Source organism: Vulpes lagopus, chromosome 5 (genome assembly GCF_018345385.1).
Source record: "Vulpes lagopus strain Blue_001 chromosome 5, ASM1834538v1, whole genome shotgun sequence".
Taxonomy (NCBI): Eukaryota; Metazoa; Chordata; class Mammalia; order Carnivora; family Canidae; genus Vulpes; species Vulpes lagopus.
This window is the reverse complement of record NC_054828.1, coordinates 27174006-27200458: the sequence shown is the minus strand read 5'-3', so window position 1 is coordinate 27200458 and position 26453 is coordinate 27174006. Positions and strand designations below refer to the sequence as shown.

The following is a 26453-nucleotide window of genomic DNA, read 5'->3' as shown; positions in this document are numbered from 1 at the left end:
AGTTTGCTTTGACCTTCTGTTTGTTTAAATACAGTTTTCTTCAAGGATATTTTGCATATTTGTAAAAGAAACAAAGACCTAGTTTGGGAAGAAAGTCTAGGAGAGAGCTCTATTTTAGGATTAATATTTTTGTTTGTGTAAAATAAGATACTTATCTGGTTTTACTCTCTTGAATAAAGATCCCCACATTTCTTTTTTAAAGATTTATTTATTTATTCATGAGAGAGAGACAGAGAGAGGCAGAGACATAGGCAGAGGGAGAAGCAGGCTCTTCGAAGGAGCCGCATGCGGGTCTCCATCCTGGATCCCGGGATCATGACCTGAACCGAAGGCAGCCGACCAACCGCTGAGCCACCCAGGTGTCCCAAGATCCCCACTTTATAGATTTTGCATTCATCCTACCACCCCTTCCCTTTCAAGCTGTGCTAAGTTGAGCATATTTCTGGGTAGAAACTAGGTGAGAAATGAGCAGCTGCTTATTAGTTACCAAGATAGGGCATCAAGTCACTTTTCGGATTGGAAAGAACAAAAAATACTTTGTTTTAATCCTTACATTTAATCCTTATTTTACCTTCTCAACCACTTGGTGTTCATTTAAAATTAGGCTTTATTTCATCTGAGTATCTAATTTTATTTGAGGAACATATGTTTTGTTGTATTAGTGACTTTTGTTTAAAAACTGAATTCTCGGGATGCCTGAATGGCTCAGTGGTTGAGCCTCTGCCTTTGGCTCAGGGCGTGATCCTGGAGTCCCAAGATTGAGTCCCACATTGGGCTTCCTGCATGGAACCGGTTTCTCCCTCTGCTTGTGTCTCTGCCTCTCTCTTTCTGTGTGTCTCGTGAATAAATAAAAAAAAAATTCTCAAATTTTATTCTGGCTTGTGTAATTCTGAGAATGAGATTTATTTATTTATTTATTTACTTACTTACGTACTTATTTATTTATTTTTAAAGGTTTTATTTATTCATGAGAGACTCAGAGAAAGAGAGAGGCAGAGACACAAGCAGAGGGAGAAGGAGGCTCCATGCAGAGAGCCTGATGTGGGACTCGATCCCGCGACTCCAGGATCACGTCCTGGGCAGAAGGCAGGCGCTAAACCGCTGAGCCACCCAGGCATTCCCCACGAATGAGATTTTAATAAGATATTCAGCAAGTTTTCCTGACTTTTCGGTAGACTAGAGAAACTCTTGGTGAAATAAGGGCTAAGATTCAGTATCTATAGATCGTATAAAATATATGGCCAATATACGTTATGAGATCTTGTATGTTCTAGTGATGTTCTGTTCTTTCTGTTTGCACAGTATGACTGACGTTCTCTTATCAGGATCTAGGTTAGTTTTTCATAGCCTCCAGTTCTTTATTCTGGTCCCTTTTTTGTTTGATCCCCTAAGTGTGGTAGTTATATTTTTCAGACTATAAGGAAGTTGGTATGTCACCTTTATAGGATTAATACCCCCAAAAAGGATACAGGAGGAAGATAATTATTTCATCTGTCTCACCATCAGATATGAAGGTGAATGTTACTCAGGAACTACAAGGCCTTGAAGTATTTCATAGAGTTCTAGGGTATGTTCAGCATCTGGTTATTTCTTGCTGTGGTTCTGTACACCAGCAGTGAACCAATATAGTGACTCCTCTATTTGTTTTAACTTAGTGTTCTTATCATTACTGGCAAATTAAATTCCCTGGTTTCTTAAGTTCTAGCTATCTATGAAACAGTTGCCTAACCTTTTCTTTTTCTTTTTTAAAGATTTGTATTTATTCATGAGAGAGACAGAGAGAGAGGCAGAGACACAGGCAGAGGGAGAAGCAGGCTCCATGCAGAGAGCCCGACGCGGGACTCGATCCCGGGTCCCCAGGATCGCGCCCTGGGCCAAAGGCGGCGGCGCTAAACCGCTGAGCCACGCAGGCTGCCCAGTTGCCTAACCTTTAGATGGTTGCCCTAATGTTAGACATTTATTCTAGTCAGGTGTGATTGGGGTACCAGGGTCCCTCCCCTGTGATAAAAAAAAAAAAAAAGACATGGTGCTCTACTTAAAGAACCTCCCCAGAAGGATCTCTGAGTATAGCTGGTAGTCAAGAGCTTTCCAGAGAGGGAGTCGGCCAAGTGGCAAACAGTCCAAATGGTCTAGCTCAAAGAAATTTATTTCTCATTTGTATATACCTGAATTAATAATAAAAAAATCCCTCTACATATCAGATCAAAAAAGAGAAAAAGATCTATAATCCAAGAGTTTTCTTGACTTAACTTGTACTGATACTTTAGGAAATTGCTATGTGGAAGGAGAAGTCCTACTTTGCCATAAATGAATAAGAAAGCAGATGACGGGATCCCTGGGTGGCTTAGCGGTTTAGCGCCTGCCTTTGGCCCAGGGCGCGATCCTGGAGTCCCGGGATCGAGTCCCGCGTTGGGCTCCTGGAGTGGAGCCTGCTTCTCCTTCCTCCTGTGTCTCTGCCCCCCGCCCCCCCCCCCCCCCCCCCCCCCCGTCTATCGTAAATAAATAAATAAATAAATCTTAAAAAAAGAAGCAGATGACAAACTTTCATTGTTAGCTTATAGTAATTTTAGCCTTCTTTAATGGTGATCTCTGGGGAACTGATGCAGCTGTTTTTGATGTTGCTTGCCCACTAGTTGTGCTTTATTTATCTAAGTTTCTTTCATTCTTGGATTTGATCTATAAGGTAAGCAAAACATTGTTTAACTGAAGAACTGAGTGTCAGTGGTTGGGTTAGAACAGCAGTTCTCAAACTTTTTGGTCCTTGCACCCCTCTAACCTCTTAAGTTACTAAGGACCTGAAAAGATTTTTGCTATGTAGGTAAGTTATATGGAATACTTACTATATTACAAGTTAAAAGGTCTTAGAATAGTTAATACATTTATTATTTTTTAAAAATGTTTTATTTATTTATTCATGAGAGACACAGAGAGAAAGAGAGAGGCAGAGACCTAGGCAGAGGGAGAAGCAGGCTCCATGCAGGAAGCCTGATGTGGGACTCGATCCTGGGACTCTGGGATCACGCCCTGAGCCAAAGGCAGAGGCTCAACTGCTGAGCCACCCAGGGTCCCAAATAGTTATAAATTTAAAAATAAAATGAGGTGGCGCCTGGCTGGTTGAGTTGTTAGAGTGTGCAACTCTTGATCTTGGGGTTGCAAGTTCAGCCCCACCTTGGGCAAAGAGTTTACTAAAAAAAAACAAAACAAAAACATAATAGACACATTACATATTAACGTAAGTAGCGTTGTTAAGTAATTGTTTTCAAAAAATAATGAGAAGACTGATACTGAACATTTTTGCAAACCACCTGTCTGGCTTAGTAGTAGAAGAGAGCTTGGTTATCATTTGCTCCTGCATTCAGTGTTGTAGCAATATTGCACATCATGTGACCTCTGGAAAACTCCACTGTACACTTGTGAGAAAATGAGAATGAAAAAGACTAATAGCCTCTTAGTATTATTTTGAAAATACTTTTGATCTCTTGAATTAGTTTAGACCCCCTGAACAGATCTTGGGGACTACTTTAAGGACAGCTGATTTGGGGATTCCTAAACTAGATTTGGGGCTTTGTGAGACATTTTCCAAGCTTTTTGACCATCATTAATGTTTGTCTAACAGAAAATCAAAATGCTTAAGAATTACTCAAGGGCAACTTAAGACATCTGTAGTCAAGTTCATACTCTTGAAAGTTCACCCATTTATGATTTTTCTTTTTTCTTTTTTCTTTTTATTTTATTTTATTTTATTTTTTTTGATTTTTCTTTTTTAATGTAATAGGTGAATTTATCAAGTTCTATTAAAAATCTGTTGGGATTGGTTTTAATTGAGAGTCCCATTATGTTTTTAGAATATTTAGTACACTTGACATCTTTTTGGTATTAAATCATCTCATTCAAGAAATTGTCTAATTAATCACTTAAGTGCTAAGTGTTGTTCTAGGTGCTCCAAATATAGTGGTAAACAAATTACTAGTAAGACATGCTTCTCTATTTGGTTAATTGTATACCAGTAAAATTTTTTCTTTTTTAAATATGAGTCTTTAGACTATTTCTTGTTTGGCTTATTTCTAGATATCCTATGATTTGATGGCTGTTAATGTAGTAATTTTTTTATCCTTAATAAGAAAACTTTTTTTTTTTTTTTTTTAATAAGAAAACTTTTAAGATGGTTATCTTGTGTTTGACCAGCCTACTGGCCGGCCAATTAATTAGAATTAATTCTAATTCTATTAGAATTAGCTTTGTAAAGGGTGAGGATTACATTGTGATTAGGTTATTAGTTTGTGATAATAGGTAAATAGTAAAGAAGGGGAGGAGTAGAGAGAAAGTTAAAGACAGTACAAATGTTTTCAGTGTTTTAGTGTTTCAAATGTTTTAGTCACACCCAAATGACTCCTTTTTCTCACCCTTTCTAATTTATGCCCTGTGACAAATAAGAACTATTGAAAAGTTATAGTACAAAATACATGGGTATTTTGAACCTTATTAAACAGTATTAATCACAGTAATGCAGCTTGTCCTAGCAGTAACCACAGTATTTATGTAATTTTAATGAAAGTATTTAATGTAGAACCAATAACCATGTTATAACTAGTTTGAGAATCTGGGAGGAATGGAGAAGTATAGAGATTTAAAAGCTATTATATGTAGATTTAAGAGCTATATAATATATAGAAGAGGAAAGTGAAATTTAATATAATAATGTGCTAGAAGTTTATAACCTCAGCTATTAAGCCAAATCTGACTCTAGAACCTGTAGCTTTTTTACTGTGGTGTGGTAGCTGATTTAAGAAATCTTGATATTCCAAAATATAGACTCTCCAAAGAAAAATTAGTATCTGCGTAGGATGTTTACTGGTGAAACAACTATTAAAGATTAAGAACTCATGGGGATCCCTGGGTGGCGCAGCGGTTTGGCGCCTGTCTTTGGCCCAGGGCGCGATCCTGGAGACCCGGGATCGAATCCCACGTCGGGCTCCCGGTGCATGGAGCCTGCTTCTCCCTCCGCCTGTGTCTCTGCCTCTCTCTCTCTCTCTCTCTCTCTGTGACTATCATAAATAAATAAAAATTAAAAAAAAAAAAAGATTAAGAACTCAAAAAGAAGGGCAAATAGAAAAATGACAGCCATTGTCTGTAGGTCAATCAGTGTCAAAATCTCTTTAAAGAATTTCTTTTTCCTGTAACCAATTTAATTATGTAACTGCTTGTTGTCTATATGTTTAAAGTGAAAGCAATGACAATTTAATGTTTTAGTTCTTCCCATTTCAGATATGTTCTTTCAGAGGAATCCCTATTTTTCACTGGGTAGCAGTTATTTTTTGGAATAATGGATTTTCAGTCCTCCTTTTGGTGATAGAAACATACTTTCTCCTGAGGTTTAAAATCTTGGTTTGGCTTTTCTATTTCTGAAGCTTTATTCAAACTGTAAACTTTACATAGTAGTCTTTAAAAATACAATTGAGTACTGTTTTAACTCAAATTTATATAATTAGGCTTCAGTACTGAGCTTTGGTGAAGCTAATAGATATGACTGATGATAACTGTAGTTGGCATTTCTTCTGAGTCTAGAATCACATTCTAAGATTATATGAATAGACTGCATTTGATTTACCCATTCATCTGTTGATGGACATTGGGGTTCCACATTTGGGGCTATTATGAATCATACTGCTATAAAAATACCTATACAAGTTTTTGTGTGGGCATATGTTTTCAGTTTGGGGGTTTATACCTAGGAGTGAAATTGTTGGGTGATAGGTAACTGTGTTTAACTTCTTCAGAAACTGCTAGGCAGTTAACTTTTTTCAGGAGCTGCCAAAGTTCCTGCTCGATTTTACATTCCAATCAACAGTGTATTAAAATTCCAATTTCTCTGCATCTTCATCAATACTTGTTATCAGCTGACTTTGCGATTTATAGCCATTCTAGTGGGTGTTCAGTGGTGTCTTACTGGGATTTTAGTTTGCATTCCATGATGGCTTAAGATGTTGAGTATGTCCTTATGCACTTATTGGACACTTGTAAACTTGTTTGGAGAATTGTCTATTCAGATTCTTTGCTTGTTTTTAAATTATCTTCTTTATTCTTGAAGAATATGAGTTCATATATTTTAGATACAGATCCTTTATCAGATATGGTTTGCAAATATTTTGTCCCATTCTGTGGAGTATTTTCTCCTTTAGGAGGTTGTCGTTCCCACCCCCCTTTTTAAAATGATTTTAAGTAATATTTACACACAGTGTGGGGCTCAGACTCAACCCTGAGATCAAGAGTTGCATGCTCTACTGACTCAATCAGCCAGGTGCCCCTGTCCTTTCACATTCTCTCTCTCTCTCTCTTTTTTTTTTTTAGATTTTATTTATTCATGAGAGAGAGAGAGAGAGAGAGAGAGAGAGAGGCAGAGACATAGGCAGAGGGAGAAGCAGGCTTCATGCTGGAAGCCTGGGACCCTGGGATCACGCTCAAAGGCAGACAGACTCTCAGCCGCTGAGCCACCCAGGCATCCCTGTCTTTTCACATTCTTGATGGTGTTCTTTGTAGCACAAAGGTTAATTTTGATGAAGTCTGATTTATCTATTTTTTCTTTGGTTGCATGTGCTTTTTGTGTTAGAGCTAAGAAACTATCACCAAATCCTAAGTCATGCAGACTATGTTTTCTTTCTAGTAGCTTTATAGTTTTAGCTTTTATGTTTAGATGTTTGAGTATTCTAATTCCTTGTCGAAATCAACCATGTGTAGGGGTTTCTTTCTGGACTCGATATTAATAGTTCCATAGGTCTTCTGTCTTTATGGCAGTACCACACTGTCTTGATTGCTGTAGTTTTGTAGTAAGTTTACAAATTGGAAATTGTGATTTTTCTAACTTCTTTTTGAAATGGTTTTGGCTATTCTGTGTCCCTTACATTTCCATACAAATGTTAGGAATAACATTTCAACAAAATGTTGACTTCAGTTTCTGCGACAAAAAAGAAGGCATCTAGGATTTTGACTGGATTGATTGCATATCCTTAGTAGATCAATTTTGAGAGTATTGCCAATATTATGCCTTCTAATCCATGAACCAAGGATGTCTTTCCACCTATTTAGGTCTTCAGTTTCAGTGATTGATTTTTAGTTTTCAGAGTACAACATTTGCCGTTCTTTTAAAAAATTATTCCTAAGCATTTAGTTCATCTTTTACACTATTGCTAATGGAATTATTTTAAGTTCATTTTCAGATTGTTCATTACTAGTGCCTTACTTAAATACAATTAATTTTAGTATATTGATCTTCTGTCCTCCAGTCATACTGAGCTCATTTATTAGCTCCCACCCAGGTTCAGCCCAGGGGCCTGTGGGTGGCCATTGACACAAGGACGTGTCTAGACCCCAGGATGCCCCCAGGCCTGGGCAGCTATGTCAGCGTCCTGTTTGTCACGGTGGCACCTGTCTCATGGGCAATTTAACAACAGTCCCAAAAGGGACTGTGAGTAATTGCTGTCACTTGTTGGGGGCCCGAGTGGGGTGCTTCAGCCCAACCAATGTGTCTCCCAGAACTATTTTTGGGGTCTGACAGGTGGGCCTGGGAGGAAGATGTTTACATTTTTAAAGGTACACTGGTATTTATATTGCAAGCAACATTTTGTACTAAGGAAACGTTTTGTATAGTTATATGTACAGTTTATTGATATTCAATAAAGTGGTTAATTTATGTATTAAAAAAAAAAACTCAAATGGTCTTGTGTGTGTGTGGATTCTATGTACGTGGTCATGTCATCTGCAAGTTCAAATAGTTTCTACTTTTTCTAGTCTAAGTGTCTTTTGCTTCTCTGTCTTGCTTAATGCTTTGGCTAGATTCTGCAGTACAATGTCGACTAGAAGTGGGGAGAGTAGACATCCTTGTCTTGTTTCTGATCTTAAGCGGGAAAAGCTTTCAGTATTTACTCATTAGGTATGATGTTAACTGTGTTTTGCATGGATGCCCTTTTCCAGGTTGAGGAATTTCCATTCTATTCCTAGCTCGTAGGATGTTTTTACCATGAAAAAGTGTTGGATTTTGTTAAATGCTGTTTCTTCATCTGAGATGATCATGTGCTTCTCTCTCTCTCTCTCTCTCTCTTTTTTTTTTAACATGTTCTACCCATTCTTCTGTCCTTTCCCCTCTGGCAACCATCAGTTTGGTCTCCATATTTATAGATCTAATTCTGCTTTTTATTTATTCATGGTTATTTTTTTAGATTCCACATGGGTGAAATTATATGGTATTTGTCTTTGTAAATCTGACTTTTTTTCACTTACCATAATACCTTCTCAGTCTATTCATGTCATAAATGTTAAGATCTCATCCTTTCTTATGGCTGCATGATATTTCATTTTAAACACATACCACATTTTCCTAATTAATTTGTCTATCGATGGGACACTTGGATTACTTCCATATCTTGACTATTATAAAGTTGCAGTAAATATTGGGTTGCATATATCCTTTTGAATTCGTGTTTTCATTTGGCTTGAGTAAGTAGCTAGTGAAATTACTGGATCATACCGTATTTCTATTTTTTTTAAAGATTTATTTATTCGTGATAGGCACACACACACAGAGAGAGAGAGAGAGAGAGAGAGAGAGGCAGACACATAAGCAGAGGGAGAAGCAGGCTCCTTGCAGGGAGTCCAATGTGGGACTTGATCCTGCATCCTGGTATCAGACCTGAACCAAAGGCAGGTGCCCAACTGCTGAGCCACCCAGGTGTCTCGCCATATTTCTGTTTTTAAGTTTTTGAGGAACCTCCATACTGTTTTCCACAGTGGCTGTACCGATTTACTTTCCCACTAACAATGCACGAGGGTTCTTTTTTCCTCTACATCCTCACCAACACTTAATGTGTTTTTGATACTATCCATTTTGACAGTTGTAAGGTGATAACTCATTGTGCTTTTGATTTGCATTTCCCTGATGATGAGTGATGTTGAGCATTTTTTCCTATGTCTGTTGGCCATCTAGATATCTTTGGAAAAGTCTCTTCAGGTCCTCTGCCTATTTTTAATCAGATTATTTGGTTTTTTTTTTTTTTTTGCGTTGGATTGTAGAAGTTCTGTATTCATTTTGAATATTAATTCCTTATTGGATATATCATTTGCAGATATTTTCTTCCATTCAATAGGTTTTCTTTAGGTTATGTTGATGGTTTCCTTCACTGCACAAAAGTTTATTTCAATATAGTCCAATATATTCTTGCCTTAGGAGACAACTAGAAAAATGTTGCTACAGCTGATGTCAGGGAAATTACTACCTGTGTTCTCTTCTAGGAATTTTATGGTTTCAGGTCTTACATTTAGGTCTTTAATCTGTTTTGAGTTTATTTTTGTGTGTGATATTAGAAAGTGGTCCAGTTTTGTTCTTTACATGTCCAGGTTTCCCAGGACTATTGAATAGACTGTCTTTTCCCCATTTTATATCTTGCCTGCTTTGTCATAGATTAATTAATCATATAATTTAATTAATTTAGGGCTCTTCTGTATGTCTATTTTTGTTCCAGTATCGTACTGTTTTGATTACTACAGATTTGTATGTCATGAAATCAGGGATTGTGAATACTATAGCTTTTTCCCCCCTTTCAAGCTTGCTTTGGCTAGTTGTAGTCTTTTGTGGTTCCATTTAAGTTTTAGTTATTATTTGTTCTAGTTTTGTGAAAAATGTTGCTGGAAGAATCACCAGACTTCTTACAGTGGCAACACCATTTTACATTTCCACCAGCAATGTAAAAGGGTTCTTATTTCTTCATACCTTTGCCAGTGCATTTGTCCTCCTCCCTTTTTTTAATAGCCATCCTAGTAATTGTGAAGTGGTATTGATTTGCATTTCCCTGGTTACTAATGATGAACATTTTTTAAATGTATTCACTAACAATTTGTATGTCTTGTTTGGACAAATTCTGTGTAAGTTCTTTACTCATTTTTAAGTTGTATTTTTAAGGTTGAGTTTTAAGAATTCTTTGTATATTCTGGATACTTGACCCTTATTAGATGTGGGGCTGGATCCCAGGACCCTGGGATCATGACCTGAGCCTAAAGCAGATGCTTAACTGACTGAGCCACCCAGGATCCCCTGAACAATTACTTTAGAGCATAAATTATGTCCTTTCTTAAGATACTAATTCAGAAAAAAAAAAAAAAAAAGATACTAATTCAGAGTGTTAGCCTAAATTATCAATAGCATCTATATATAACTACAGGCATAATGCTAAATATAAACTTGTATTTCTTATGCAAATGTGAGACCTCAAATACTCGTATCAAATAGTAAGAACTATAAGTTTTTTTTAAGTTTAAATTTGCAGCATTGACATGAAAGACGATTCCGTTATGTTGTTCTTTTTTTTTAAGATTTTATTTATTTATTTGACAGAGCACAACCAGGGGGAGCAGCAGGCAGAGGGAGAGGGAGGAGCAGGCTCTCCACTGAGCAGAGCGTCTTATTTGGGGCTCTGATCCCAGGACGCTGGGATCATGGCCCTAGCTGATGGCCGATGTTTAACTTACTGAGACACCCAGGCGACCTTGTGTTACTGCTTTAAATTGGTGCTTCGCAAACTTTAATGTGATTCACTTGTGGATCTCGTTAAAATGGATATTTTGATTCACTGAGTCTGGGGTGGGACCTGAGGTTTTGGATTTCTAATGAGATGATATTGATGCTGCTTATCATGGAGTAATTTTTTGAGTAGCAGGCTCTAAATTGACCATTTTATTGTGAATATACTGCCTCCGTAATGGACTTCTTTTGAGTTCAGCAAGCACTCAGTTTTTCTAATAACTTTTTCAATTTGAACTAATGATTTTAAGTTTTGTTTTATAACCTCTTTTGTTGGTAAAATGTTTACATATTAAGTTTGCTCCTGATCTCTTTCATCTTAAGTCAAGAGGAGGTTTGCAAACAGAAGCTTGGGTTGATATTCTGTGACAGTACAGTGTGATAAATTGGCATCTGTATGGTTTGTGGTATGTTTATCTTAAATCTTTAATAATCAAATTGAAATTAACAGATAAAACAAGAGAATTTTTAGACTTCTGAAATTACCCATAATCCTGCATCCCATTTCTCCCCTTGTATTCCCTCACTCGCATTGAGAGTACTCCAGTTTGAAAAAAAAAATGCCTTAGATTGATTTTTATAGTTAGACATGTTAGAATCTATACTATGAATGAACTTAGGTTATGTGTATTTGAGGGTCTGTAATATGATACTTGTGCTTGTTCTTGCACTGTCACTTTAACATAGGTATTTAGAAAGTGATGAATTAGGCTGAATTTTGTGGAAGGCAGTAAGATATATTCTGTTTGCATTGTACAATGAAAGTAGCAGTATGGTTTCCTATACCTTTTAAAGATGTCAGAACTTAGTTCATAAAAAAATTGTAAGCTGGGAGGGCTTTTTTCCCCCTTCCCAAGGTATGTATAGGTAGCTCTGAATTAATGGGTTGTGTAAGATAGAACTCCATTGAGGGAGTAGGAAGTGAGCACTTTTGGGAGTTACTGGTTATGCCAGTGATGGGAGCTAGTGAGGAGCAATGATTATTGAGGCTTTTCCTTCTTTTGTCTTATTTTTCTTCTTTGCACATGTAACTGTTGATGATCAAGGAATGCTGGGTAAGAAGAGATGGAGATTGGAGAAATGCTAAAAGACATATAGGCAAGTCTGTTTCTTTGCTTCCCTTATTGCTACTAATATTGGTAGGATAGAGTTAGGAGTAAAAAATGGGATTTCTCATTATGCTTTTCCTCTTGTTTGTTACTGTTGGTGAGAGTTGGGGAGATGAGGGGCACCCAGGTGGTTTAGTCAGTTAAGTATGTCAGACCCTTGATTTCAGCTCAGGTCTGATTTTAGGGTCCTGGAGTCAAGCCTGAGTTGGGCTCTGCCCTCAGCCAAAGTCTGTTTCAGATTTTCTCTCTCTCCCCCTTTCCCCTCTGCTCCTCCACCCCAAACCTGCTCATGTGTATGCACACGCACTGTCTTTCTCTCAAATAAAATCTTCTTTTTTTTTTTTTTTAAGATTTTATTTATTTATGAGAGAGAGAGAGAGGCAGAGACACAGGCAAAGGGAGAAGCAGGCTCCATGCAAGGAGCCCGATGTGGGACTCGATCCTGGGACTCCGGGATCATTCCCTGAGCCGAAGGCAGACGCTCAACCACTGAGCCACCCAGGCATCCCAAAATCTTAATAAAAGTTAGGGGGATGAGCAGAAACCGAAGTAAAGTGAAAAGAGGTAGTAACACGGTTATCCATGACTGTTCTTTCTCTCAGTGCTTTGAGATTATGGTTAATTTATATTTTTCATCGTGGGTGAGTAGAGAGGAACGAATGTTGTGTTTTGGATTTTATCTCTTTCTGTAGAAGTGCTTTCCATTTTTTATAGGCCTTGGTATTGATTAGGAATAGGAAGAAATACATAGGTGCTCCATTTATTTTTACATCATAAGTCATTCTAAACTTAGTGGCTTAAAATAATAAAAATCATTATCTCTTGGTTCTGACTGGGCTCAGGTGCATCTCACTTGGGGTCTCTCATGTGATTGCAGATAAATGGTGGCTGTAAGGGAGTCATCTTAAAGACTACCTCATTTGGCACTTCACTTCCGGTGTATGATGATAGTAACTCTTGGTTGGGACTTCAGCTGGAACATCTTTGATCTCTCTGTGGTCTGGACATCCTCATTAATTTGTCAGTGAATATCTCAAAAGTCGTGAAGTAGATGCTGCCAGGGAAAGGTGTGGGTCCAGGAACTATAACATCATTTATGCCATAGTCTATAGATCATTTACACAGCCCCATGTTAAAGTGAAGATGACAGACCCCCATTTCTCAGTGTCAGAGACCTTTTGACCCAGATTGTAAAAGATCCACAGGGGGTAGTGAGGCACTGGAGAAGGGGGTTGATAGGGGAAAGTCTTAGGAAGCTTGAAGACTTTTTATGGAATAGTTTGGCAAGAGTTGCATTTTCTATGTTCTTGTCTAACTTTATATTAGACTTTTTAGTGGAAAATGCCTGTCATTATTAAATTTGCCAAATTTGGAATTGAGAGGAGATTTGCACATAGGTTAATTTTTCTTTTATTTGTTTTCAGTGAACTTTTTTTGGGTAAAGTTTTGTGTCTTCAAAAGGCTTTACTCTGTTGATCTGAAAATGGAGTATGTTTTTATCTATGATTTTTATTTAATTCTGAGAAGCCCAAAACAAAGTTGAGTATATGCCTGAATACAGTTAATAAAGAAATAGCCTGTTTTTAAAGATTTATTTTAGAGAAAATGAGTGAGCATGAGCAAGAGGGACAAGGGAGAGAGAATCTCAGGCAGACTGTGCTGAGTGCAGAGTCCAGTGCCTGGCTTGATCTCACAACTCTGAGATCATGACATGAGCCAAAACCAAGAGTCAGACACTTAACCGACTGAGCCACCCAGGAACCCCAAGAAATACCATGTTTGTAAAAGATTACTTCATAGTAAGATTATTTTAGTTATACATTATATCACGTTAATAGAAATTAAGGTGTTACGAGATACAAGTTTATTTTTATTTTTCATAACTTATAAAAATGGGATAAAAATGGGTAAATGATTTATACTTGGTTTTACATGCTTTTAACCATAAGTGTTTAAACTGATAAAAATGCACCCTGTAACTTCTCAGCTGTTTTTATAGTATTACTAGAAATTCAAATTAACACTTTTTTTGAGGTGTAGTTGACATAAAATTCACGAATTTTAAGGGTGCAGTTGATAAGTTTTGATAAATGTGTATAGTTCTGTATCCCTCACCGTAGTCATACAGGAATATTTCCATTAGCCCAAAAAGTTTCTTTATGACCCTTTTGTAGGCAGTTCTTTTCCCCTACAACTGGCTTTTGGCCAGAAGTCACTGGAGTTTTTTGCTTTTGTATTGTTGTTGTTGTTGTTGTTGTTCTCCTCTTTTTTGGGGAGGGGGGGGTCACCATAGTTTTCCCTTTTCCGGAAATTCATAAAAGTAGAATCAGTATATAGCCTTTATTGGCTGGCAGAGTTTCACTTAATGTAATACTTCTGAGATTATCCATGTTGGTATATGTAACACTAATTCTTTTATTGTTAAGTAGTAGTGCAGTATGTGGATAGATGACAATTTGTTTATAATTATCTGGTAGATATTTGCGTTGTTTGCAGCTTCTTGTGATTATGAATAAACCTGTGAATATTTAAGTACAAGTCTTTGTGTGGACATATGTTTTCATTTCTCTTAGGTAAATACCTAGGAGTGGGATTGCTGGGTCATATGGTAAGTGTGTATGTTTAACTTTAAAAAACTGCCAAACTGTCTCTTCCAAAGTGGCTGTGCCAATTTTGCATTCCCTCTAGGGATGTGTTCCAGTTGCTTCACATCCTCTCTCAATACTAGTTTATCAGTCTTTTTTTAGTCATTTTGTTGGCTGTGTAGTGGCATCTCATTGTGGCTTTAATTGACATTTTCTTACGTTGACCATCTTGTTATGTGCTTATTTGCCATTTTTGAATCTCATTTGGTTAACTGTTCAAATCATTCATCCATTTAAAAAATTACATTGTTTCATATTGGCTTGTTTTTTTTTTTTATGTATTACAGACAAATCCTATATCAGGTTTATGTATTGCAAAATTTTTTTCCTCAATTTGACTTGCCATTTTAATGAAACTTTTAAGATAATTATAGATTCACATGTAGTTGTAAAAAGATAATAGAGATCTTTATACCTTTTACCCAGTTTCCCCACCATGGTAACATCTTGCAAGACTATACAATACTGGAACTTGGATATTAACATTGATACAATTCACTGACCATATTCAAATTGCTCAGCTTCATTTGTGTTTAGTGCTATACAGATTTTCACCTGTGTATTTGTGTATTCACTACCCTAGTCAAAATACAGAACATCACTGTAGGAATCCCTCATGTTGTTCATGCGTGACTGTATTCATCTCCTTCCTATGTGCCTCCCCTTCCTTGCCCATCCCAACCTTTGGTAACCTCGAATCTGTTCTACATTTGTAAAATTTTTTCTTTTTAAAATGTTGTATAAATGGAATCTTGTATATACGTGACCTTTGGGGATTGGCTTCTTTCCAGTCAGCCTAATTCTTTTGTGATTTCATCCAAGTTGTTGCATGTACTGATAGTTTTTTACATTTTATTGCTTAATGGTATTCCATGGAATGGGGATGAGCCAGTTTATTTAACCAGTCACTCATTAAAGGACATTTGAATTATTTTTTATTTTTGGCTATTGCAAATAAAACCACTACAAACATTTGTGTACAAGATTCTGCATGAGATAAGTTTTCATTGCTAAGGGATAAATGCACAAGAGTACAGTTGCTGGGTCATATGGTAAGTACATTTTTAGTTTTATAAGAACATTACAGACTATTTTTCAGAGTGGCTGTATACCAGTTTACATTTCCACCAGCAATGTGTGAATAATTCAGATCCTGTATATACTCACCAACATTGGTTATTAATCACTTTTTTGTCAAGAGGTGTGTAGTGATATCATTTTGTATTTCCCAAATGCCTGATGATGTGGAACATTTTTATTTGCCATATGTAAGTGCTCTTCAGTGAAATGTCTTTTCATGCCTTTGCCCATTTTCTAAATCACATTATTAGGTTTTTTACTGTTGAGTTTTATTTATGTATTCTAGATACCAGTCCTTTTCTAGAATGTGGCTCACAAATATTTTCTCCTTCTCTGTGGTTTGTTTTCTCATTCTCTTCAGATGGTCTCGTGCATAGCCAAAGTTTATTTATTTTTATTTTTTATTTTTTTAAATATTTCATTTTTTAATTAGAGAGGAGCGAGCATGAACAGGGGCGAGGAATAGAGGGAGAGGGAGAAGCAGATTCCCTGCTCAGGAGAAAGCCTGATGTGGGGGACCCTGGGATCATGACCTGAGCTGAAGGCAGATGCTTAAGTGAGCCACTGAGGCACCCTAAAGTTTTTGATTTTGATAAGGCCCCAGGTTTGTTTTTTTTTGTTTTTTTGATGAGGTCCCAATTTATTTTGGATTGTACCTTTAATTTCAGGAAGTCTTAAAAACTGCTTAGTGCTGATCCCAAATGTTGTGTCGTCCCTGTCCCCATCTCACTTCCACCCCCCACCCCCACCCCGCTAAATTATACTTTTTGTGTTTTACATTTAGGTCTGTTCTGTATCTTGAGTTCATTTTTGTATAAGTACTGAGATTAGAGTTAATTTTTTTTGTATGAATAGATGTCCATTTGCTCCAGCATCATTTGTTGAAAGGCTGTCATTCTCTCTTCATTTGCTTTCTGCACCTTTTTTAGTTGAGATTCCCTCTTCTGTTCTATTGATACTTGTTTCTTTACGTCTGAAAAACCACTGTCTTGGTTATTCTAGCTATAGATTTAGTCTCAAAATTTGCTAAAGTCATCTTTTATTTAGCCCTTTTCCAAAATGTATTAGCAATTCTGGTTGTTTTAGTTTTCCATATAAATTTTATGGTAGTCTTGTGTATATTGGCAGTGTCCCACAAATCTTGTTGAGATTTTTGTTGGAATTGCTAAAACTTGAATGTCATTTTTGGGCAGAACTGACATCTTGACATCTTTACTGTGTTGAGTCTTCTAGTTCATGAACTTGATGTATCTCTTCATTTTAGTAAGATTGTCTTGAATTTCTTTTATTAACATTTTGTAATTTTCAGCACACAAATTCTGTACATGTTTTCTTAGATTTACAGCAAAATATTTTCTGTGGAGTGTTTGTAAATGATTGTCATTTTTCCTTGGACCCTCTTATATTTGAGAAGACATCAACATATCATTATTCTGACTTTGATCGTTTGGCTGTATTTGTCAGGCTTTTCAGTTGTAAGTTACTCTTTTCTTCCTTTTCCCATACTGTACTCTTTGGAAGTAAACCACTGTATATACGTTGCTTATACTTAGGTGGGAAACTATCCATTTCCTTGATGATGGTATGACTTAGAATTCTTCTGCATCGGAGACTTGTCTCTCCACTTATTCATTTACCTCTTAATAGTATGGACTTGGGGATAATATTTTATACTTTGGCTTATAATCTAATACTATATTTGTTGCTCTAATTAAGAAATTAATTTTTTCCTCTTGTTGGCCATCTAGTGCTCTTTCACTTGGTTTCTACATTCTTTTGGTTACACACTCATTGTTTTTGGTAGGGATGGGAGGGATAGATAGGGAGGAGATGTTAATCACTTACTTTCTGGTATTACAAGATGCTCCATGCTCACCCGAAGCCTAGAATCAGCTATTTTGCATTGTCACCAGCAATTGATACTGCCAGTTTCTTGGATTTCAGTCATTCTGGTAGGTATGAAGTGCTATCTCTTTGTTTTAATTTGCATTTCCTAATGACAAATGATGAGCATTTTATCTCTTTTTTTCTTTTGCCACTTATGTATCTTTTTTGTCAAGTGACTATGAAGATCTTTATTCATATTTTAATTGGGTTCTTTTTTTTTATTGTTTAAAAAATTTTCCCCCCCACATTTTGGATACAAGTACTTCAGCCAGTAGTGTTTTGCAAATACAGGCATACCTCAGAGATATTACAAATTTGATTCTAGACCACTGCAATAAACCAAGTCAAATCAGTTTTCAGGTTTCCTAGTGCATATGAAAATTATGTTTATAATATACTGTAGTCTAACTGTAGTCTATTGTGTGCAAAAAATAATGTCTAAAAGGATGTACATTAACGTAAAAGTACTTTATTGCTAGAAAATGCTAAGCAGTTCATAATTGTTGGAGTAGGGTCTTGCCTCAGTGTTAATGACTGCTGATTGATCACACTGGTTGGTAGTTTCTGAAGTTGGGGTGGTTGTGGCAGTTTCTTAAAAGAGGACAGCAATAAACTTTATCAGTTGACTTTTTCATGAATATTCCTGTGGCGTGCGATGCTCTTTGATAGCGTTTGTGTTTTTACTCACAGCAGAACTTCTTTGAAAATTGCAACAAATCCCATTGCTGCTTTATCAGTTAAGTTTATGTAATATTTTAAATCCATTGTCATTTCAATGGTCTTTACAGCATTTTCACCTAGAGTAAATTCCATCTCAAGAAATCATTTCTTTTCTCATCCATAAGCAGCAACTCCATCTGTTAAAATTTTATCATGAGATTGCATTTCAGTTATATCTTCAGGTTCCACTTCTAATTTTCTTGCTGTTTCCAACCACATCTACAGTTATTTCCTCCACTGAAGTCTTGAACCCCTCAAAATGACCCATGAGGGTTTGAATCAACTGACTTCCAAATTTTTGTTAATGTTGGTATTTTTGATCCTTACACGTGAATCATAAATGTTTTTATGATACCTAGAATGGTGAATCCTTTCCAGAAGGTTTTCAATTTTCTGTGCTCAGATCCATCAGAGGAATCACTATCTATGGCAGCTATAGCCTAACAAAATATATTTCTTACATAATGAGACTTGGTAAACCAAAATTACTTTCATCCGTGAGCTGCTATGAAAGTTGTATATGGCATCTTCCATTGTGAGGCTGTTCTGTCTACACTTGAAAACCTGTTGTTCACTGTAGCCACTTTCAGTCATGGTTTGAGCTAGATCTCCTGGATGACTTGCCAGTTTCTACATCTTGCTTCTTCACCCTGTATCTTGATGTTATGGAAGATGGCTTCTTTCCTTCATCCTCATGAACCAAACCTCTGCTAGCTTCATACTTCTCTTTTGCAGTTTCCTCACTTCCCTGAGCCTTCAATGAATTGAAGAGAGTTAGGGCATTCTTGATTAGTCTTTGGCTTAAGGAAATGTGTGGCTGATTTGATCATCTGTCTAGGCCACTAAAACTTTCTCCATAAGATAAGGTTGTTTCACTTTATTATTTGTGTGTTCACTGGAGAAGCACTTTTAATTTTCTTTAAGAGCTTATCCTTTGCATTCACAGTTAGGCTGGCTGGTTGGTAAAAGGGGTCTAATTTTCAGCCTGTCTCAGCTTTCAACATACTTTTTTCACTGAGCTTAATCATTTCCAGCTTTCGATTTAAAGTGAGAGGTGTATAACACTTCCTTGAACACCTAAGAGGCCAGTGTAGGGTTATCAGTTGGCTTAATTTCAATACTGATGCATCTCAGAATAGGGAGTCCTGAGGAGAAGGAGATACATGGTAGAAATGGCTGGTTGGTGGGACAGTCTGAACACACACAACATTTATTAAGTTTGCTGTCTTATGTGGGTGTGATTTGTGGTGCTTGAAAGCAATTACAATAGTGACATCAAAGATCACTGATCACAGATCACCATAACAAGTATAATAATGATGTAAACATTTGTGACCTTTACCAAAATGTGACACAGAGGCACAATATGAGCAAGTGTTCTGGGAAAAATACCCCATGCAGGCTTGCCACAAATCTTTAGTTTGTAAACAGAGTATCCATGAAGCACAATAAAGGAAGGTATTCCTGTGTTTTCTCTTTCTCTTACTGTGCAGTTTGTGTTTTCATTTTCTTATCAGTATTCTTCTCAGGAAAAGTTTTAAATAGAGTTCAAATTACCATTTTTTCTCTTAAGGGTTCTGCTTTTGGTTTATATTTTATCTTAAACCTCATTGCCAAACCCAAGATCAACAGAATTTGCTTCTTTTTTTTTTACTCCATTGTCTTGATAATAAGCTTTTTAGTAAGTCTTGAAATAGGGTAGAGTCCTCCAACTTTGTTTTGAAGTATTGTTTTGACTATTCAGTCTTTTGCTTTTTCATTTAATATGTCAAATCACAAAGTGGTTGAATAGATCATGAGAGCAAGAATTGACAACTATATTATCTTCAGTTCATGATCATGGAATATCCTTCTGTTTAGGTCTTGATCTCTTATTTGCTGAGTATTTTTATATGAATAGGTGTTGGTTTTATAAAATTTATAAAATTGGTTGGTTTTTATAAAATTTTGTGTGGCAGTTAGTATGATTGTAGGTTTTTTTTTTCCCCATAGCCTGTTGATGTGGTTGGTAGTACTGCTTTTATGTATATATTTTTTATTTTTTTATTTTTTTTTTATTTTTTTATTTTTTGCTTTTTTTTTGCTTTTTTTTTTGCTTTTATGTATATTAAATCCAACCTTACATTCCTGAATTCTGCTTGTTTGTGATATGTAGTCTTTTTTTTTATGTGGCTGGATTTGGTTTGATAGTATTTTGTTGAGAATATTTGTACATACCAATACTCATCTGTACCTTATGTCTTTGTCTAGTTTTGTTATCTGGATAATATTGACCTCAGTGTTCTCTTTTCCCTCCCACCTCCTCCCCCCTTCTCTTTTTCTCTGAGCAAAAAGAGTTTGTGAAGGATCGAAGTTAATTCTTTAATGTACCCTAGAATTCACCAGTGAAGCTATCTGGGCCTGGGCTTTTCTTAGTAGGAAACTTTTAGATTAGTGATTCCGTTACTTGTTAAGGTTTATTCAGTTTTTTTTTACTTATTTATTCACGAGAGGCAGAGAGAGAGAGGGGGTGGGGGCAGAGACAGGCAGAGGGAGAAGCAGGCTCCATGCAGGGAGCCCAACGTGGGACTCGACCCCGGGTCCCCAGGATCACACCCCGGGCTGCAGGAGGTGCTAAACCGCTGTGCCACCGGGGCTGCTCTTATTCAGATTTTCTGCTTTTTTGAATCTATTTTAGTAGTTTGTCTAGGAATTGGTCCATTTCATCTTAAGTTATTGGATCTGTTGGCATATAGTAGTTCACAGTATTTCTTGTATTTAAATCTTGCATATCTGAAATAAATTCCAGTTGGTTGTAGTGTAAAATTCATTTTATACATTGTGGGTTTCAATCTCCTAATCTTTTTGAGGGCTTTGACATCTTTGTTGTTCAGTGATATTTGTAGTTTTCCTTACCCTGTTTTTGGTTTTGGTATTGGGGTAATGCCTCCCAAAATGAGTTAAGACTCTGCTTTTATTTTTTTCAAGTGCTGTAATTCACCAGTAAAATTACTTGGGCCTAGAGCTTTCTTTTGGAAGGTTACAAATTAGTGACTCAACTTGTTTACTAGATAGAGGCCTTTAAGGATGAAATAGGGGATGGTATTATAGCCACACATCAAAAGGATTAAAAAAGAAGTACTTTGAATAACTCTATATACGTGACTTTGATAACTTTGATGAAATAGATTAACTTCTCAAACTATTGAAACTCACCAAAATGAAATAGACAATTTGTTGTTGTTGTTTTAAACATTGTATTTATTCATTCATGAGAGACAGAGAGAGAGAGGCAGAGACACAGGCGGAGGGAGAAGCAGGCTCCATGCAGGGAGCCTGATGTCGGACTTGATCCCGGACTCCAGGATCACGCCCTGGGTGGAAGGCAGGCGCTAAACTGCTGAGCCACCCAGGTGTCCCGAAATAGACAATTTGAAGAGCCTTATGCATTTTAAGGAAGTTGAATACATAATTTACAATGTTCTGAGAAACATATCTCCAGAGTGTGGCTGTTTTACTGGAGATTTCTACCAAATGTTTAAAGAATTAATATCAATTCTATACAGTCATTTCTGGAAAATGGGAGAGGAGACCCTTCCAAGATCTTTTTATGAAACTAGTATTACCCTGATACAAAAGCCAGTCAGAAGTGGTATGCACAAAAAGAAAACTACAAGCTGATATCCTTATAAATCTAGATCGCAAAAGTTGCTAGTGATATTATATTAACAAATAGAATTGAGTATAAATATATCTTGGCATTATATAAAAAGAAATACCATGAACAAGTGAATTCAGGTGATGCAAGACTGGTTCATTATTCAGAAACCAATCAACGTAAACATGCCCCATTGACAGGTTAAAGAAGAAAAATTATTTATGATTATACTAATTGATCCAGAAAACTTTTAAAAATTCTTTTGTTTTTGATACAGAAAGTTTTAGCCAAAATATATCACCCATTCATAATAAACTCAGAAAACTAGAAACGGAGGGAAACCTTTTTATATTGAAAAAGAATATGAAAAACCTGTACCTCACATATTTAGAGGTGAAAAACTTGTTTTTCTCTGAGTTGGGAACAAGGCAAGGATGTTTGCTTTCACCACTGTCAACATAGCACTAGTTCTAGTCAGTGCAATAAAGAAAGAAAAATAAAAAGAGTGCAGATCAGAAAGGATTAAAACTGTTATTATATGCAAATGAATGATGTTTCTAGAAAATCTCAATCTATTTTAAAACTCTTAGAACTAATATGTGAGTTCAGCAAGGTTGCAGTATACCAGATCAACATAAGGATCTAATCATATTTTTACACATTCGTAATGTGTACGTAGAAATTGAATTTTAAAATTTCCCATTATTTAAAAAAATACTAGCTTTGTGAAAATGTTAAAGCACTGATGAAAGAAATCAATGATCTAAATTAATGGAGAAACCTATTGTCTTCCACTGTATGAACTTAACTAATGAAGATGTTCTCTTCAGATCTTTGTATATAGTTAACACAATTTCTATTAAAATTTTAGCAAGGGTGTGTGTGCACACACACAAGATTATTCTAAAATATATTTGAAAAGTTAAAGTTGAAAATAGATAAAACACAATTCTTACAGTGAATAATAAAGGGAAGGAATCATTCCACCCGATTTCAAAACTTACTGTGTAGTTCCATTAATCATGACTGTTAATGTCAGAGGAAGAGAGACACATAGATCAGTAGAGCAGAATAAAGAGCTCAAGAATAGCCCTGTACAAATACAGCTAAGCGATTTTTGACAAAAGTGCAAAGGCAGTTCAGTATAGGATGGATAATTTAAAATGTTGCTGGAATAACTTGAGTACCTATAGGTACTAGATTAAAATGGATCCTAGATTTAAATATAAAACATTAAGGTACACAACTTTTTGAAGATAACAGGTTTTATTTTTAAGACCTAGGGCATAGTGAAACATTCTTAGTTATGACACCAAAAGCATGATTCATAAAGGGAATTTTGTTAAAGATATCTCATGAAAATTAAAATTTTTTTTGCTTTGATAAAAATTTTACCCTGTTGAAAGATGAGCTACAGGCTGGAAGAAAATATATATAAACCATATTTAACCAATGACTCAGAACATAAAAAGAGTTCTCAAAACTCAACATTAAATCAGCCCAAGTCCAATTACAAAATAGGCAAAAGATATGAACAGACAATTCATTGACTAGTATGTATAAATGATAACACATGATGAGATGTTTAGTTACCCTAGCCTTTAAGGAAATGCAACTGAAAAACTATGAGGAGGTATCACCATATAATCTATTAGAGTATCTTAAAGGAATAGTAGCCATAATATCAAATACTGATTGGGATGTTCAAAAAGAATGGAAATCTCCACATGGTGCTGATGTGAATGTTAAATGATAAACCCACTTTAGAAAATACTTTGTTTCTTAAAAATCTACACATAACTTTTTAATAACTTTATTTTTTAAGGCCACTAAGTTGTAACATTTTTATTGTCTTAGTGGAGGAATGTGGCCTGTGAAAACATGAGTACAGTAGGAAATTGCCTTTTATTTCTGTTAAACAGTGGTAAATATAGAGTAAAGAATTGAGGGCTGTCACAGGAAACAATAGAAATGTTACAGCTTTGTTAAGGGGGAAAATAAGTGGTTTGCAGAAAGACATACCTACAGAAAAATGCTTTTACAGAATTCTTAAAGGTTTAAAGCTTTTATTATCAACATGACTGGATTTTAGATTTGACTCTCTAAGTTTATTGAAATCTTAAAGCTGTAGTTTGTAGTGGGTGGATATAGGAGTATCACTGAAAATGTAAGTATACAGTTTCAACTTACATCACTGATACGATACGTATGTCACTTTCATGTCCAGTCATTGTAGTATGGTTGACTTTTTAGGACCTCTTCTTGAGACTGGGGCAGAAAGTTCAGTACATATTGAAGGAACACTTTAGAAACCATCGTGGTTAAGACTTAAGTTGTGTTGTGTATCACTGATGTATTTTGTAGCTATGTTTGAGTTTTTCAAACAATTTCAGAAACTTGATATATCCCCCCTTTTTAAAATTATTTATTTATTCATGAGAGACAGAGAGAGGGGGTCAGAGACCTAGGGAGAGGGAGATTCCCTGTGGGGAACCCGATGCAGGACTCAATCCCAGGACCCCAAGATCACGACCTGAGCCGAAGGCAGACACTCAACCGCTGAGCCACCTAGGTGCCCTCATGATTTCACATTTTTTTTTATAGCCCCTCCCACCCCCCACCCCCAGGCCGGCTGGCCGGCCCCCTGATTTCCCATTTTTAAGGAAGGTAGTACAATTCTGGTGTCAGACTTGTGCTTGAGTTCTTGGTTTGCTATTTTCTAGCCTTCTGTAAGTTCTAGCATCTTTAAGCTTAACTTCATAAAGTTGGAGTAAATGATATATAGTATATCTAGCAGTTGATCAGCACAATGCTTTAGTATACGATAAGTACTCAAAAACTGTAAGTCTTTCATTACTAGGCAGAGGAAGCCTTTCAGACTCAACAGCATACAAAGGTAGTCCTATATACTGTTACTCTGGAGATGTTTGTTTCAGTAATACTTGTCATAAAGCTAAATTATACCAAGTAAATGCTCTGGAAATATAGCTTAGTCACAAGCTATTCTGATAAGATGAATGTAGTTCAGTTGAGATCTGGCAAATTTTTGGAGGTGAGGTGTCAAGCTTTAGTCATTAACCATCTTCCCATCTCACCCTATTTTTAGAAGGTTTTATGGTATGAAATACTGACAGAAATGCCTTTGAGATACTGCTGGTTGATGCTTGGCCAGGCTTAAGTTTCTGTTACTTAATGAGACCTAAGAATGGTTCTTGATTTTTTTTTTTCTTCTGTATACAGTCCATCCAGTTGGTTGCTTACATGCTGATTGATCCCCTCAATAGGTATCTTACATCATCTTGCCTGCTACTGCTGCAGATCTGGAGTTCATTATTTCTCATTATAATTATAAAAGCTCCCTAACTGGTCTTCCTGCTTCCTGACTAGTTGGGATTCTACCTCATACTAGAGGTAGCTTTCTAAAATGCAAATTTGATTATGTAAGCAGAGTTAAGAGCTCTTACTGTGGAATCAGAACTTCTGGGTTCAAATCTCATCTCTGCCTTGATCCTGGGTGAATTCTCTGTGCCTTGGTTTTTATATTTATTAAAAAAGAAGAATAACTATTTATATTGGGTCCATTATTATCTGGGAAAATTGCTAAATATAACTTGTCTAGTTCCTACCCTTTTACTGGATCTCTTGATCTTGGGTCAAGAAATATATAACTTATGAGAAACATTTCAGTTGGTTCAGATACTCTTTTATGAATCTTCTTAAGACATCATGCACTTTGTCTTTAGGTTTTTGTACTTCTTGTGTCTGATACGCACATTTGCTTTGTCCAGCCAACTCTTGTTACTCTTTCAGTACTTGGTTCTAGGCCTGTCCTCTGCCAGGAAATGTCTGACTTTCTGATTGTGGATTTCATGCTTCAGAAAGATGACTTCAAATGCAGCAGTTCAGTGTTATATAATCTTCCTCAAACACATTGTCTAAAATATAGGTCAAAAGGGAATATATTTCAGTCTGGACAACTATTATGAAAGCATAAATTCCTTCACTTGGAATTTGGCATTTTGCAATTCCTGGTTTATTGATTTGCTATCTGTCTCTTCCAAGATCCTTGAAAGTAAATTTTATATCCTCATTGTCTTATTAATCTTAAATTATAATTATTAATAAAGCTAAAACTTATTCTTAAGAAATTTTCTTTGCTGAAATGAAGCACTTTTATAATAAAGTGTGCAAAAGTAGGGGGTCATGTTGCATGAAGTCTTTGTTTTCTTATTGTATCGTTTATTTGGATTCATCTACCTTTCATATTTGTAGGTCTCAGGCTGACTGACCTCCTTAGTTTTTTGTAGTTTTTAATGGAAACTTAGTTTGATTTATTCCAATATTTGTAGGTGAGGACATTGTGGGACAGAACCAGAAATGAAACCAAGAATGTAAAAGATTGTGAGCAGATTTGGTTCTGGGTTTTTGGATGTTACATGTTTTATTTAGTAAACCATTCCTAATTCATTTAGATTAGATGTATGGTCACATTTTGCCCAAGGCATTCAGACTTTGTGCATCTTAGTTTTTTTGTTTGTAAAATGAGATAATAGACTAGAAGGTCTCTAAAGTTCTTTCCAGCGCTAAAATTTCTACTATTCCAAGTAAAAATGAATAGCTGTTCAAAATAGTTAGGTGTTGCTATTAGTAAAGTAATAAGACTCATTTTATCTTTTAAGCTCTCTATTTTATAAATAATTTGTTTCAGGCACACATTAAAAAAATTTGGTATCAACCAAAGTTGATTTCCTTCTCATGTTACCTAGATTTACTTGGAGCTATTTATTATAGTTCTGAGTATAACCATA

The 26453-nt window shown here is 36.0% G+C and overlaps 1 protein-coding gene across 2 annotated transcripts in view; it reads left to right on the top strand.

The window, feature by feature from the left end:
- Positions 1–26453, top strand: part of EIF5B (eukaryotic translation initiation factor 5B) — a 99255-nt gene that overhangs the window by 5273 nt on the left and 67529 nt on the right. The window lies entirely within an intron of this gene.